Here is a 15,004-nt window from a genome sequence, read left to right as displayed (position 1 = left end):
GTGCAATTTATGTTTTTTCTTTTTCTGCATAGGTAATTCCTCATCCAGACCGGTGGCAAGTATTAGGTTTGTTCCATTTTATAACACTTGTAGTGCACTTGGCAAGTAGCACACACGCACTTACGTCTCTGGGGGAAGTAACCTCATTACATCCCACCCTGACGAAAGCCTAGGACCTATTGAGGCCAGTTAAGTAGGGCTGAAACATGTTGGTGCTGATTTTAGGGTCTAAACACCCGTTTATAATTATTTTAACTTTCCATCCCACTCCAATATTAAAGATTTCTTTAGGAGCGGGTGAGGAATTTTATCTTTAATGGTACGCCCCCTTACAAAATATCTATCTAAAAAACAGTCGAGCCCACCCTGACCTGTAGGAGTCTGGATGGCCCAATGATGAAGCATGTCACTATTAGAGTGAGTGAGGGCAATTAAAAGAAAAGGGTTTCTTTCCCTTCCCACCCGCATCAGTGGGTGGTGTCATTTCTTGATCCTCTAAGCAACATTGCACTTGATAGATTCACCATTATACATATAGGAATCCCCCACCCAGTTTGGTTGTCTTCTTCGTTTCTTGATGTCCCCCCACTACGGGAAGGGTACACAAAAGAGACCACGGGAAGGACATTTTGTTTGGTAAAAGTCTGAGGTAAAAATACCATCGAGGGTGTGCACTGCCTCATGAGTAGGTTTATGCACCATTTGTGCTAATTCTACTGTCCCTAGAGTATCTAAAAGAGCTGCTGTGTCTTTATCTGACTCATCTTCTAAATAAAAATTAACATTGCCCAGTACTGTGAACTTATTTGAGATTAGCGCAGATTCTAAGAGTGAATGGATGTTACTAATGAAGCTACTTCTTGAGCCTGGGGGCGGTACAAAAGACTGCCACCAAAGGTTTTTTTTACAATTAATTTCTAGGGCAAAATGAAGCGCTTCACAATGAGGATTAAGGGCTGAGATGAAGGTTGCTCCAACTTTATCTCGATAAATGATGGCCAGCCCTCTTCCCCTTTTAAGGGGTCTAGCCAGTCTGAGTGATAGAAATGCAGGAGGTACAGCTGTCACAAAGTCCTAGTCCGATAATGCGTCAGCCCATGTTTCGGTTAGGAATAACACGTCCAATTTATAATTATAAATAAGGTCTGATATTTCATATTTATGTTTAGCTAAGGATCTTACACTGATAAGAGCACAGCGAAGGTCTACCAATGCTAAAAGTCTAGGTGGGTTTTCGTTCAATCTCACCTTTGAGGGCCGACAAACCCTTACCATCTCTTCTTCTGGGAGCTGGAAACCACAGATACAGCTTTGATGCTGTCATGGATATTCACCATCAAAACTAAAGTGGCAGCAATTGGAGCTAGGAGTTTTGGGAATAAGGTTTAAAAGTTCCTTACCTAAGTCAAGGGTCAAGACTGATTTGCACAAGGCTGGGGCCAAACTGGGGTGGCGTGGCGAGTAAAAAAAACAATGGATTTAACCCAGATTTGTGACTCAGGGTGAATGGTTGATTTGTTCGGTATTCCATCCATCATCTGTTCTTTTTGCATTTGTTTTCCTAAGTGGGGAGAGTATGCCCAGACGTGAGTCACTGCGCTACTGGATACAATGCTAGCCTGGCTGATTAGGGGTGATAACCTAAAAACGGTCCCAGGATGCTTGTTTCCGATCTAAAGGGGGAATGCCCAGCGTGCAAGGTTTCTATCAGTAGATTTGCATTGGTCTCTATGGTATGCAACCGGCAATCCACAACGTCTGCTGCTCTGTGAACTACGACCTTAAAGGAAGCACTATTCTCTGTTGGGGGTATGGTGTGGAGTCCAATTCAGTCTCAGAGGAAGTATCCAGAGCATTGGCATTTTGTAGCTCTAACTAGAGGCTAGCATTTGTGTAAGGAAGGGGAAGTAAAAAGTTACTTCCCTGTCATTATCCTCATCATGTGGAGGATCATGAGATCCTTAAAATATATCAGAATCCAATTCTAAAAATGCCTCCAGCTTACCAGAGTACTGGCATTGATGAAGTTAACATTGGTAATTTCATAAATAGACACAAGATTTTTGAGGTAGACATCGACTCCAGATCAGAGATAGGTGGCTGGGTTTGATCCAGGGTACTGCAGTCAGTAAGCTGTAAGCTGTAAGAACCAACAGGTTTTCTAGCGTAGAAGAGGGTGTGTCAGCCAGCACTGGCACAATACCAGATGAAGACCAAAGAGGCTCAGCTGGCCTCATCAGATGAAGTCCAACTTGAGAGACCTAAGGCACTACAGGTCCCAAACGCACTGAAAAAGGAACTGGCATCATCCTTATAGTCTGCAAGAAGGCCTTCATCTAGGGTGAGGATGACAATAGACTAGACTCAGGGCACACAAGCCCTAGCATTGGAATGGGTTTGGGTATGGAGTTGGCTGATGGAAGCGGAGTCAGGCCCTTTGAGTAACTGGGCCAATGTTATTCCAAGGGACTCTGTTCAAGTCAACTTCCGTAACTTTGGATGCCAATTCTTTTAAGAAGGCTTTTCCCTCTCATGGGAGTGGCAAGAGTTTGTACAAGGAATACATAGGCAGTGAGTCTGGGCACAACTCTGGTTCTGAGCGAACCTTCGGTACCATTCTGGACAACTCAGTGTGCTAAGGCCTCAGCTGCTGAGTTACCAGAGACAAACTGGGTACACTGTTCAGAATAAGGACAAGTATTCTCAGCTTCAGAACCTAATCTTACACCATGAGTGTAAAAGTGGACTGTCTCGTGGTACTTTTGAGGACAAGAATGGAGATAAACACCCCCTAAGGGCATGTAACAGTGAAGGCTCATCGTGTAACTCTTCAAATCAGATGATAGTGTTGCTTTTCCTGGAAAGCTGTATTGTAGGGTTTTCACATAGCTCCTCGTGACCTGAGTCCATCAAGACATCTTTGACTCGGGTCTTACGAGCTTGTACACATCTTCTTGTGATCAAGATGGCTTCTCCTGGCAGGGTGGAGACCAGCCCCTAATGTGGGTACAAACTAATCCTTTCACAGCAGTAATATCAACCATGGGGAGGTTCAACTCCCAGATTATCCTCAATCATGACCATGTACTGTTTGGGGTGCCTGCAGTTCTACTCATCTTGTGGCCAAGGGCCTTCTTGGTTCCAAGTTCAAACATTTCTCCAATTCTGGAAAAGTGCATCCTTTTGGTTGTTGGGCAGTTTTTTTAAGGGCTCCGAAGGCAAGAGTCACTAGTTAGCCACACATCTGAAACACACCCTTTAATCAAACAAGGATTTTTAAAGAACAGCAAATCACCCTCAAGGCACTGGAGTTACTTACTGATTTTTTTCCTTTTTTTTTAAACAAGGGGAAAGCGAGCAGAAGGCACTAAAAAAACAGGGGGAAACCAAAAATGAAAACAAAAGAAAAGCTAGGAAAAGGCACTCAAAAAAAGGAGAAAAAACAAGGAAAAAGCATTGAAAACAAAGCGAAAGCAAGGAGAAGGCATTTAAAAAAATGGGGGGAAAAGCAAGGAGAAAGCCGTGAAAGCGAGGGAAAAGCAAGACGAAGGCACTCAGAAAATAGGGGAGTAAACAAAGAGAAACAAGTGAAAACAAGGGGAAAGCAAAGAGAAGGCTATCAAAAAAGGGGAAAAAAACAAGGTGAAAGCAATAAAAACAAGGGAAAGCATGGAGAATGCACCCAAAAAATGGGGGGAAAAGCAATAGGAAAGTAGTGAAAATGAGGGAAAAACAAGGAGAAGGCACTCAAAAACGGGGAGCAAAACAAAGAGAAGGCACTCAAAAACACTGGAGGAAAAAAAGGAGAAAGCACTGAAAAAATGGTGAGAATGGCAAGAAGAAGGTAGTAAAAATTAGGGAAAATCAGGAGTAGGTGCTCAAAAAATGGGGGAGAAAGAGGGAAAAGTAAGGCGAAGGTACTCAAAAAGCGGGGACTAAGCAAAGAGAAGACATTAGCAAGAGCGATAAATCAGCAGAGAGAGAGCTGGGCCTGGTGCCTGTTCAATGGGGTTGTGCTGTGGCCGCCATTAAATAGGTCCTGGTAGGAGGGTGGGGTGCTGGGGCTAGGAGTGATACAAAAGGGGGTGGTGATGGACGGAGCCTCAGAACCAATCAAACACTCACACCCAGTCAACAGATCTGGGTTTGATCCATCACCGTTCTTTAGCCCACTCTGCCACCCCAGTTCAGACATGGCCATATGCAAATCAGTCTGACCCTGTGCCTCATGGGAACAGTCCAGCCCGAACTGCCAAGCCATGTCTTCCCTGGACCGGAAACAAGATTCCTAGGACCGGTTTCTGTCATTTCAGCCGTCTTGAAGCAGGAAAAATGTGGCAGCAGCAATAAAGGAAAAAACAAAGAGAAAGCAACGAAAACGAGGTAAAGCAAGGAGACCTCACTCAAAAAATGGGGGGGAAACAAGGAGAAAGCAATGAAAACAAAGGGTAAGATCGGAGAAGGTACTAAAAAAAAGGGGAAAAGCAAGGAGAAAGCAGTGAAAACGAGGTGAAAGCAAGAAGAAGGCACTCAAAAAAAGGGGGAAAAAAAGGGGGAAAAAAAGGAAAAAGTGATGACAATGAGGTGAAAGCAAGAAGAAGGCACTCAAAAAGAAAGGAGGTAAAAAGGATAAAGTGATGAAAACGAGGTGAAGCCACTCAAAAAACAGGGGGAAAGCAAGGAAAAAACTATAAAAACGAAGGGAAAACAAGGAGAAGGCACTCAAAAAAACAGGGGGAAAAAGCAAGGAGAATACAGTGAAAACAAGGGAAAAGCAAAGAAGAGGCACTCAGAAAGCGGGGTAAAACCAAGTAGAAGACAGTAGAGAGCTAAGCCTATGGGCTTCAACAACGTGTTGGTGGTTTTTCAAGCAGTTGCTTGTGGGATCGGATTAGTAAGTAACTACCACTGATGGCATTATTCTCCATAATAGCAAGGCCCTGTAATCCCGCCTGCACGCAGAGAGCCGCTGCGAGAAAATAATTAAATGAACAAGTGACCGCACTGAAAATAAAAGCACACTGCATTAGTGAGGAGAAACGCTCCCTTTTGACCCATGTGGCAAAATAAATAAATAAATAAACAAGCGCAGCTGAAGCGGACCACGCTGAAAATAAAAATAAAAGAGTGCTTGCACACTTATGAAGGAGATCATGTCAGGCCACAAGTAAAAGATCCAGTCGGGATGGGACGTCCCAAAAGGAGACAGGGCGGTAACAAGGAGGGACTAAGAAGCCTCCCTTTCAATCGGAAGCCAGCGTTTAGCATGGAGGATGGCACCAGCCAATCAAAAAGATGGGCGGGGCTACAAGCCCCCTTCTGAAATGGTACCGATGACAATAAGCCTCGCAGAGCGAGGAGCGCATGAGCTCCAGCGCTAGGTCTGCGAGACCTAAAAAGACATTGGGCACATTCAGCGGACTCTCATGATTCTCAAATTCACAAGGGGAAACACACACAGTTGTGCAACAAACAATACAGGGCAAGACAGTACACCTTTAGCAAGACAAACAGATCCCAAGATGTGGTGAGCCATGCACTTAAACTGCAGATCAGACATCAATGAAACCATGGTAGCCTTCAGCTAATTTTGCAGTAATGAACAAAAGAATTGGCAGACTAATCTCTTCAGCGAAATACACTATGTAATAAGAAGAGTTGTTTGCAATAGATGGTGGAGTAAAGGTTAATGACAGAAATAAGGACACAGTGTTAATAGTGTGAGAGGAAAAATACATGAAACGTGGCACCACTATGTTCACTAGAAGCGATCAATGCCCCTAATCAAAATTTGGTGGGACACGAAGAGTGTACTTTGGCATGGCATGACTTAAATAAGAAAATGAGCTTATGTTTTCTGGTTTACATTGTTGGCCTGTGTAACAGATATGTTAATGAATTGAGAAAAAGTAGGTACAGAAGGCTGGAATGCAAAATTCTGTACACAGCTTAACTGCTGGCACATAATCAATGGATTGTAATGGAAAAAGAACATAACGGTAATTTTGTTTCTCGTTTACCATTGAATGTTTGAAACTTCGGATGTAGCATCTGGAATTGGTTAAAATTTCAAACTTATGCTTTCCACCTCCTGGTAGACTGGTAGCAGGATGGCTTATTTTCAGACTGCCAAGTGCAGCTGCATTGTTAGCATCACCAAAGGTGGCTGCAAACTGGTTTTCCTGCCATTTTGTCAGTGTAGAAAATTGAAGCAATGCAATGAAGAAGTTATGTGAAAATTAGGGAGGTTATGACTGCAGAGACCATGAGCATGGAAGCGAATGAATCCCATTAGGTCAGATATATCATACAATTTATGTTATGTGAGCATTTGTTAATAAGAATGACAGCCTAGAATTTGATGTCCCTTCTTAGGAATAAGATAATTAATAAGAATAATGTCCCTGAAAAGCATGAAACGCTAATTACTCTGAAAGGAGTTTTGTCGAGTTGTGCTAGAAAAAAATGTTTCCAAAAATGTATCTTGACAAACAAGCCCCTAGGAATGCATCGAAAAACTCTCAAGGAAAAAAAAAGGTGTTGTTCTAAGTAAACTGACTTGGTTGTATTGTTAGTAATTAAGACATACCAACCATTTGGTTCTATGTATAAACACACAGATCTACAATCCTATTTGGTAGAACAACTGATGCCAGTAGATAGGCAAAGTATTCGGTGTTTCTTATTCGGTTTGCTCCTAGATGCTAAAAGAGTCCAAAGAGTGTGTCATGTTTTGCTGTCCCATAATGGAAGCTGCAAGAATTAAATAGTTAGGCACATAAATATCGATTTTTTAACAACTGCCATTAAAAGACATTACAAAAAGTTTAAAATGAGTGAATAAGAAAAGATATGTAACGGTACATGACGATAAATATGTTGCTGATGTTTAACATTTGTACTGAGTGGTATATACATTTGGTCGTTATCATGAACTGTTGTGAACTAGGAGTCCGCTAATCTATGTAAGCTTTGCTAACAATGTGAAATTGCAGGGATTTTGTCAAGCCATATTTGCAACATATGAGTGTTGCTTATCTACATATTATGAATCACGTACTAAATTGGTAAATAAAATCTGCTTCTAAGAGATCCAATTTGCTAACTTGCCAGGCTGCAACATGAAAATGACCTCCCAGTAGGTTGAAGATGATGTTTGTTAGTTCTTGGTCAAAAACAGGCGTAACCTAATCTGCCTTTCTGGCCTAACTTAAATCAATGTCTCACTGGCTCTACAGAAGATCCAAGAATGCCTTGAAGTAGACCAGGTTACTCCCCTCCTAGAAAAATAGGAACTGACATTGAAGCTAGGAACACTCTTTACTGAATGTCAAACTTGGGGCTTGTAGTGAAATTACTAGAAAGTGTGTGGTGACGCAGCTGAAACAATTTATCAGTAACAACTTAAGGGTAGAGTGTAAACCAGATTTCCCAGAAGGGTGCAGTACAGAACGCACACACAAATGCTGAATAAGAAATGGAACATTAAAAAGAGGGAAAATAGTTTCATGATATCAACAAGGAAGGGATACAACTCAGCTAATCAATTTCGAGGGTAAAGAAGAAATACTCCAGAGGCAAGCGAACACAAAAACAGGGTAAAAAGCCTTGCAGACAAGAGATGGGAACTGAGGTAGACAAGAAATTAATCTATGAAAAAGAAGCTTGCCTACAGCCCACTATTTATAGCATTTGTGCAATGCTGTCCGTGACTGACTGTAATACCACAATAGCAAGAGCTAGTCTTTAACCGGAGGGATGTCCCAAGAGTTAAAACATTATTGGCCAAATTCTGGGACAGGAAAACGTTGATGCACTCAGAGTTCGAACATTGTTTCAAGATGGTCAATGCAGGCAACAATGGATGTTATCCCTTAAAGTCTTATCCATGTGTGTATGCATATGGTATTTCAACCGTGCAAATCTAGCCAAAAGGCAGCAGAGAGCTGTACAGTGTCAAAGACAAGCCAATGAACTATAGGAGAGGGAGAAGGGCTATGGTTTGTTAATGCACTGGGATGTAGTCTTCTTTAAAGAGGTAAGTCTTCATCTCTCGGGTCCTGGCTGCAGGTGCGCTGAGAAACCAATCAGAGATGAAGAGCAAGATATGTGGGAGGGCAGGTTGTGATGGTTTTTAAATGATGCGAGTGGTTTTAAATATGATGCAGAATATCAAGGGGAGCAAAGAGAGTTCAATCAGCATGGGGGTGATGTGATCATATTTCTTCAGGCCCTGGAAGAGATGCTCTGCACTGTGTAGTATGCCCTTAAGGAGCACCAGTGTGGAGTCTGGAAAGCAATGAACTAGGGTGTTACCACCATCCGGATAGAACAGCTCTTTGGAAGTTTGGAAGAACTGTTTTACTTTTTTTTTTTTTTTTAAGACAGAGCTGGTATTAAGCAGTATTTGCTTTCCTGGCAATGTGTTCCTTGAGCGAGATGTTGGTGTCCAGGGTTGGTGTTCATGGCCCAGGATGAATGCCAGGTAAGTAAACTTGAGTGAAATGCAGCATATGGTCTGCTTGTAGGCTGTTGTGTCCATGAATTGTTCGGATGGCATGCCCATAGTTTGGTATGCAATATCTTGTACATTTGTGTTTCATCTCAATTGATATCAAGCCAATAAAAGGTGGAGGGCATGGTATAGGGCAGGCTCTTGTGTTTAATAAACCAGTCGGGGCAGTGTAACATAACTATGGGGAGTGGGAGATCTAAACAAATAATATTATGAGAGCGGAGGGACAACATTATCTGCTCAAACTGCCAAACAGTGTGCTGTAGGTGGAAGAGCAAGGGTGACAATACCCAGTATGACAGGGCAGGCAGACAGACACCAACTGCCATAAGTGGTGTATGCTGTTTTGTATTCAAGGACAATGCAGTGTCAGCTTGAGCACTGAAGCAGTTAGTAGGTTATGGTAGCACTGCCTGCAATACAGGAGTGGGCATATTGTCATTAACATTTTAGTACACTAGATTGCAGAAACCACTTAGAGTTCTTATCTAAATTAAGTCATCAGCCGTCTCAGGAGTCACATCTGGAGGTTGCAGCGAGTCCGCCCTGGCGGGGAAAACATCATTGCTAAATTTCACAGAGGACGTGACTGGGTGTGCTCACGCATCGTGGCTGCAATTTGTAGGGCCCGTCATTGTTCCAGAATGACCTGACCCAGGTTGGGAGCAGAGTTCGGTTGTTAGGAGAGGCAGCTCCATTTGCGCTGTCCCCTGCGACTGCCCCCATTCAAAGCCCAAGCCTCCGCAGTTCCCAATTGCAAGGCTACATGTCATCAGACCACTGGATTCCATCCAGTTCCAAACTTCTTCCGCGCAGTCAAAGAATTGTGTGTTGCCATCCGCAACAACGCGAAGCCTGGCATGGAATAGTAGGAAGTAGCAAATGATCAGATCGCGGAGACGTCTCTTGACTGTGAAGAATGAGGTCCTATCTCTATGCGCCTCCTGGGTGTAGCAAGGGAAGAATATGACAGCAGCGCTACCCACTGTTACCTCCCTCAACGTGGGTATCTCTCGGAGTATGGAGTCACAATCCCTGTGGTTAAGTAATCGAAACAGGAAAGGCTGTGGGTTAGCGCCTGGGGGCGGGGCGGCACACTGTGGGCTCTATCGACAGTAAAGAATGGAGAGGGGTTCCCCTCCGCGAGTAGACTACGAAGCCATGTTTTATTATAAGTCACAGTATCTGTGCCCTCCATGTCCTCCGGCAAGCCCACCACACGTATGTTGTTCCTTCTGGAATGACCCTGCGCATATTCTACTCCGCGTTCCTGCGTATGGACCCGGTCCACCAGGTCTTGTATGACTGCTGATGTATCATGAGCGGTTGGTTGAAGCTTAGCCCGGGTGTGCTCATCATCCTGTATCTTGTCTACCAGCTTGCAATGGTCAATGTGTAGTAGCGTAAAGTCTACAGCAACCTTGTCAATTCTTTTGAGGGATGCGCGGGTCTGTTACAAGGAGGTACCTATTTTTACCACCACATGGAGAACAGTGTTTAGCTTGGAGCCTAAGGAATCGTCCAAGATCAGTTGTCCAGTCATCATTTGGTCTCCAGTGCGTAACTCTGTGGTTGCCAACGGGCCTGGTGTCACCTGCTGGATCCCTGAATGCAGGCAGTCCATGGTTGTGTCCTCTGTGCTAGTTGTCAAGGGAAGGTCCCTTCCAGGTGGCCTAGTCAAGCGGGCGTCCCACCGCTGGCATACGAGGGGTTGCACAATTGCGTACACGTGCGCCTTCCGCAATCAAGCATGGCACCTACGCTGATGCTCTAATAGTGGCTTTCACGTTGCCCGTTCTCAAATCTCAGTCATACTAGGGTCGTAGACACAAGATTGGGCCTGCCTGCGTGCACTGTGTGGCAGCTCTTTCAGTAGGTGGACAAAGTTGTCTCACGTCCCAGGCTCCAAGGCGCAGCCAGACCACAACATAGCCAAGCGCTGATACATTACCGCAGTGGTGCAGGCATTCATGGGGTGCCCGTGTGGGCAGCAACCGGTCTAGACAGGGAGCATCCACAGTGCGCCAGGTGAGACGAGCAGCTGGGGAAGGAGAGAATGCAGCAAGGCGCAGATCTAATATGTCCAGTGCTGGGCGGCACGCTGATCCCCGGGGGTGAGAGCAGAGGGGAGGTGGGTCCGGGCAGATAGTGCAGTCTGGAGGGGAGGATGTGGTAGGTGCAAAGTGCCCAGTCTGGCTAGTATGTCTAGGTGGATGAAGTATGTGGCACAAGCAGCTCCTTCACTGATCCCACTAGTGCCAGATGTGGTCTATCTTTTCCTATTGCAGTCACCCTGGCAAGCAGTGGGGATAGGACAGGGCAGAGCAGACTACACCAGGCCCCAATGCAGAGGGCTCAATAGGGAGTCATTGCAGCATGCATTCAGCCACCATCCAGGAGGTCCATACAAAGATGATCCCCCACTGCTCCGCTGCAGCCGCAGGGCAGCCATCCTGCAGCACCACCGCTACCAGTCCCAATAGCGCAGGTTAAGAGCTTCAAAGTCTCTTAGCCGCCCTGCGTCTCCTCTCCTCATGCAGGAGTACTCATTCGGGAGCAATCACGGGCAGCCACCATCAGGGCTGGCGCCACCAGACCTCTAACACAGTCCTCCCTGCAAGCGCAGGTAGCTCTCGCCTGCTGCACCTGGGCCCGACATAACCCTCGGGGCCCCGCAGCCGCCACGCGCAGTCCAAGGCTCCCCGCTCACCTGTGCCCACAGGGCGGCTGCTCGATCAGAGTTACGGGCGCCTCCTCAGGACACCAGTGCAATCCTCCATCGGGGGCAGGCAGTCTCACTGCATCAGGCTGCAGAGAGATCAAAGTCAGACTGGTCCCTCTGGTTGCAGCAGGCCTACCGCAGCTCATTCGAGGGTCTTCCCGTTAGGTAAGGGCGTCCCCAGCCGCATCAGTGCATATTGCCGCCATAACAGTTGGGAGCCATCGCCCGTCGTCGCGGAGCAGCTGCTTCTGGCCAGTCTTCAGGCAGCTCCTATGGCAGATCGAACAGTGTTTTAGGCCAGCGGGGCCAGGGAACACATCTGGATCAAAGTAGGGTAGGGCCCACCCAGAATCCTGGGTTCAGTGCAAAACAGTCTATCCTCCTCCTCGCGGTCAAACCTAGGCCCTTTATGGCACCTGGGCTTCCTGTCGAGATCACAGTTAGCGAGGAGAACACGTGGTCAGGAGGACAGCAGCACCGCCTCTTACAACTCTCCCGGTCCCAAGTGTGCGCCTCTGCAAGGGTCACACCGAGCAGTGTTCTTCTCCCAAATGTCGTTCAGCTCCAGCACCAAGTCCAGTGCGCTTTAGTGGCATGCCAGAAGCCCCGCCAGAACAGGTGACGTCCAAGGCGGCCATAACCTCAATCCTCTTTGTGAGCCGGCCAGGGGGGTGGTTAATCGCAGTAGGCGTCGCCAGCCTCCAATCCTTGGTGCCACCAGCCAGCGCTTCAGCCACCGCAGCTAGAGGTCTGACCTCCATATGGCTCAGCTGGGGTTACACCACAAGAGCGTCTTCCGCTGTCCAGCAGTTTAAAGCACCGGTGACAGACAGCAGCGGGTGGTCTTCGGGACCATTTTAGATGATGGATGGCATTGTCGGGCCAGGATTCATGTCAGATAAAGGACAAGGATGTGGAGCCTCCCTAGAGTGTGTCAGCCATCTTGGCTTGCTGGCCATGCCCCCCAGGACCTCACATTACTCTTTATAACTTTGAGAAACTTAAAATATACAGCATGGGAATAGCAAGAACAGCAAACTAAGTCATTCAAAAACAATAAATACATGCTTATTTGCAAACACTCTTCCAATAGGCCTAGCTGCTGTGCTTCTGCAGCAGCAAGGTAATGAAGATAGGCCCATGCCATCTATGCTCACACATTGATGACACAAAGACCTTCCCATACTAAAAGGAGGCTATCAAATTCTCTGGGCAAGTCACATCTCCTTTATAGCTACAGCCTTTGGTCCCTACTTTCCAGGGCTCTGCGTCCATCTTTCACCTTGCATAGAAAAACATATCCAAAATTCCATGAATAGTTGCTTCAACTCATGTATAAACCAGGTTTAAATAGGCTCAAAGACATCTTACACCCAAAAGTAATGAGTAGCCAACTCAGAGGAAGAGGCCCAAGCAACTGGAACCGAGGAAAGCAAAAATGCTCTGAAGGTCATGGTTGCTACCTCCTGCATGTCCACTGTAAAGAATGACTCTGAGCACTGGCCCCCATATTCAAACAGACACTTCTGTGGCCCTACACTATGCTGACTTTGCTTGCATCACAGATAAGACAAATGTGTTGGCTACTGCTGATGAGCAAAGCTCAAGGTGGGGGTGGTGCCCTCCATAGCAACCAAAGTCAAAAAGATACTTTGCAGTGATAGGTACGGACAATGGTCCTCCTTTCCATGCAAGCATAATCTCTACCTCAGTATAAATAAAGGTAGAGTTTATGCTCCACTTTCTCAAGACAGAGTACAACTATGTCAGTGGAATAATTGGTGAGGGCATTTGGGACCAGATGTATGAAGCTATTTAGCAGTCGAAAAAGCCTGAGACTGGCTAAATCATAGGATTTGTGACACCTAAAAGGCTTATACAAATATACTGAACTCATTTACCAATATGGTAACATATTCGGGAGAGCTTCTGGTGGGCTGTCAATCTACATAAACCAAGCACGCAGACTAGAGACAACTTTTATTGCAACCAACATCCCAGACATGCAAGCGGTCCTAGTTAGCGGACTGAAAACTAATAATAACCCAACTCGTCTCTTGGTAATCAACTGCTATGTAAACCCTGCCTTACAGCAAAAAAAATGTTCTACAAATACTGACAACAAAAATAGACCAGCTCATAAATAAATATGTTTTACATCTCCCCGTTATCGTTGGTGACCTGAACACTCTGGAGTTAGGGAAGTCGAAAGTGCATATCCTACCGCACATTGATGGTGCCTCACTGCAGCAGTTTTTCTAAATCATAGTCTGGTCTCTGCTCACACCATCAAAACAGCTGCGGATCCTCTCTGGCTCCCACTCCCCACCTTCAGGGACAAGTCTACAATAGACTATATCTTTATTTCGGATCTAGTACCATACTTTAACAACTTTGATGTGGACAACAGTGATGAGAGCGATCACAGGCCACTGAGGATAACCCTGCAGCTAAACAGGGAATCCGAAACACAACTGGAAACACTGGGGTAAAATAAGCCGTAGGGTTCGAACTGGAGGCACCCAAGTGCAGGATACCCACTCTCTGCGACCCCCGCAATGTATTAAATCAAGAGACCTAATTCACACAAAACGCAGTCTTTCAAGGGCCTTGAAGGCAAGAAGGAAAGCCATCAAAAATCCCCAAACTCGAGCTTCCGGCGTCTCTAGCCTTCTGAGTGACTGATAGATTTTGGCAACAATCATGGGTCTTAATATTTACCACTCGGTGTCAGTTTGTTAAAATGGCCAATCGGCGGGTGGAATACGAAGAGTGTCTGGCACTAAGATCCAATAGGCTTTGTCCGTGGGCGGTTCGGTAGGGAAGTGTGACCGGTGGCTTTCGATTTATTTTCTGGCAGTGTCCGGGGTCCAGCTACATCTACAACCATGTCTATTATGTCATATAACGGAGGGGCCGTCATGGCCATGAGAGGAAAGAACTGTGTTGCCGTCGCAGCAGACAGACGGTACGGAGTCCAGGCCCAAATGGTGACCACCGATTTTCAGAAGATCTTTCCAATGGGAGAGCGCCTATATATTGGACTAGCAGGGTTGGCAACAGACGTCTTAACAGTGTCCCAGCGTTTGAAATTCCGGCTAAACCTCTACGAACTAAAGGAAGGCCGTCAGATCAAGCCTAAGACATTCATGAGTCTGGTGTCCAACCTTTTGTATGAGAAGCGGTTCGGACCCTACTACGTTGAGCCGGTTATTGCTGGACTAGACCCCAAAACCTATGAACCATTCATATGCTCTTTGGATCTGATTGGCTGCCCAATGGTGACAGAGGATGTTGATGTCAGTGGTACTTGCGCTGAGCAGATGTACGGAATGTGTGAGTCCCTATTTGAACCCGACATGGAGCCAGACGACCTGTTTGAAACGATCTCTCAGGCCATGTTGAACGCAGTGGACAGGGATGCTGTGTCCGGCATGGGAGTTGTTGTGCATGTAATAGAAAAAAACAAGATCACCACGAGAACTCTGAATTAACAGATCATTCATTGTTCATTCCCACTTCAAGCAGTTAAATATTTGTTTTTTAAAATAAAATTCTGTACGCCTGTGAAAAAAAAAAAAATCCCCAAACTCAGAAAATAACAGCTCCCCGTGCAGTGCCCAGGAAGAAAGTCTGGGAAATACGCTCCAAGAAATTCGAGGCAGAATGGGTGAAAATCTTTACCACCCTCAAAGAAAGGGGACATATCCAACTTTGGAGATATATTAAGCAATTCACTTACACCGGTCAGATAAAAGAAAACCGAG

The 15,004-nt window shown here is 45.7% G+C and overlaps 1 protein-coding gene and 1 pseudogene across 1 annotated transcript in view; one reads left to right on the top strand and one right to left on the bottom strand.

Moving 5' to 3' along the window:
* ADAM17 (ADAM metallopeptidase domain 17) overlaps nucleotides 1-15,004 on the bottom strand; it is a 597,876-nt gene that overhangs the window by 259,108 nt on the left and 323,764 nt on the right. The window lies entirely within an intron of this gene.
* LOC146817157 (proteasome subunit beta type-3 pseudogene) lies at nucleotides 13,971-14,731 on the top strand (annotated as a pseudogene).

Source organism: Triturus cristatus, chromosome 6 (assembly GCF_964204655.1).
Source record: "Triturus cristatus chromosome 6, aTriCri1.1, whole genome shotgun sequence".
NCBI lineage: Eukaryota > Metazoa > Chordata > Amphibia > Caudata > Salamandridae > Triturus > Triturus cristatus.
The sequence above is the reverse complement of the archived record's forward strand: the minus strand, read 5'-3'. Positions and strand labels throughout refer to the sequence as shown.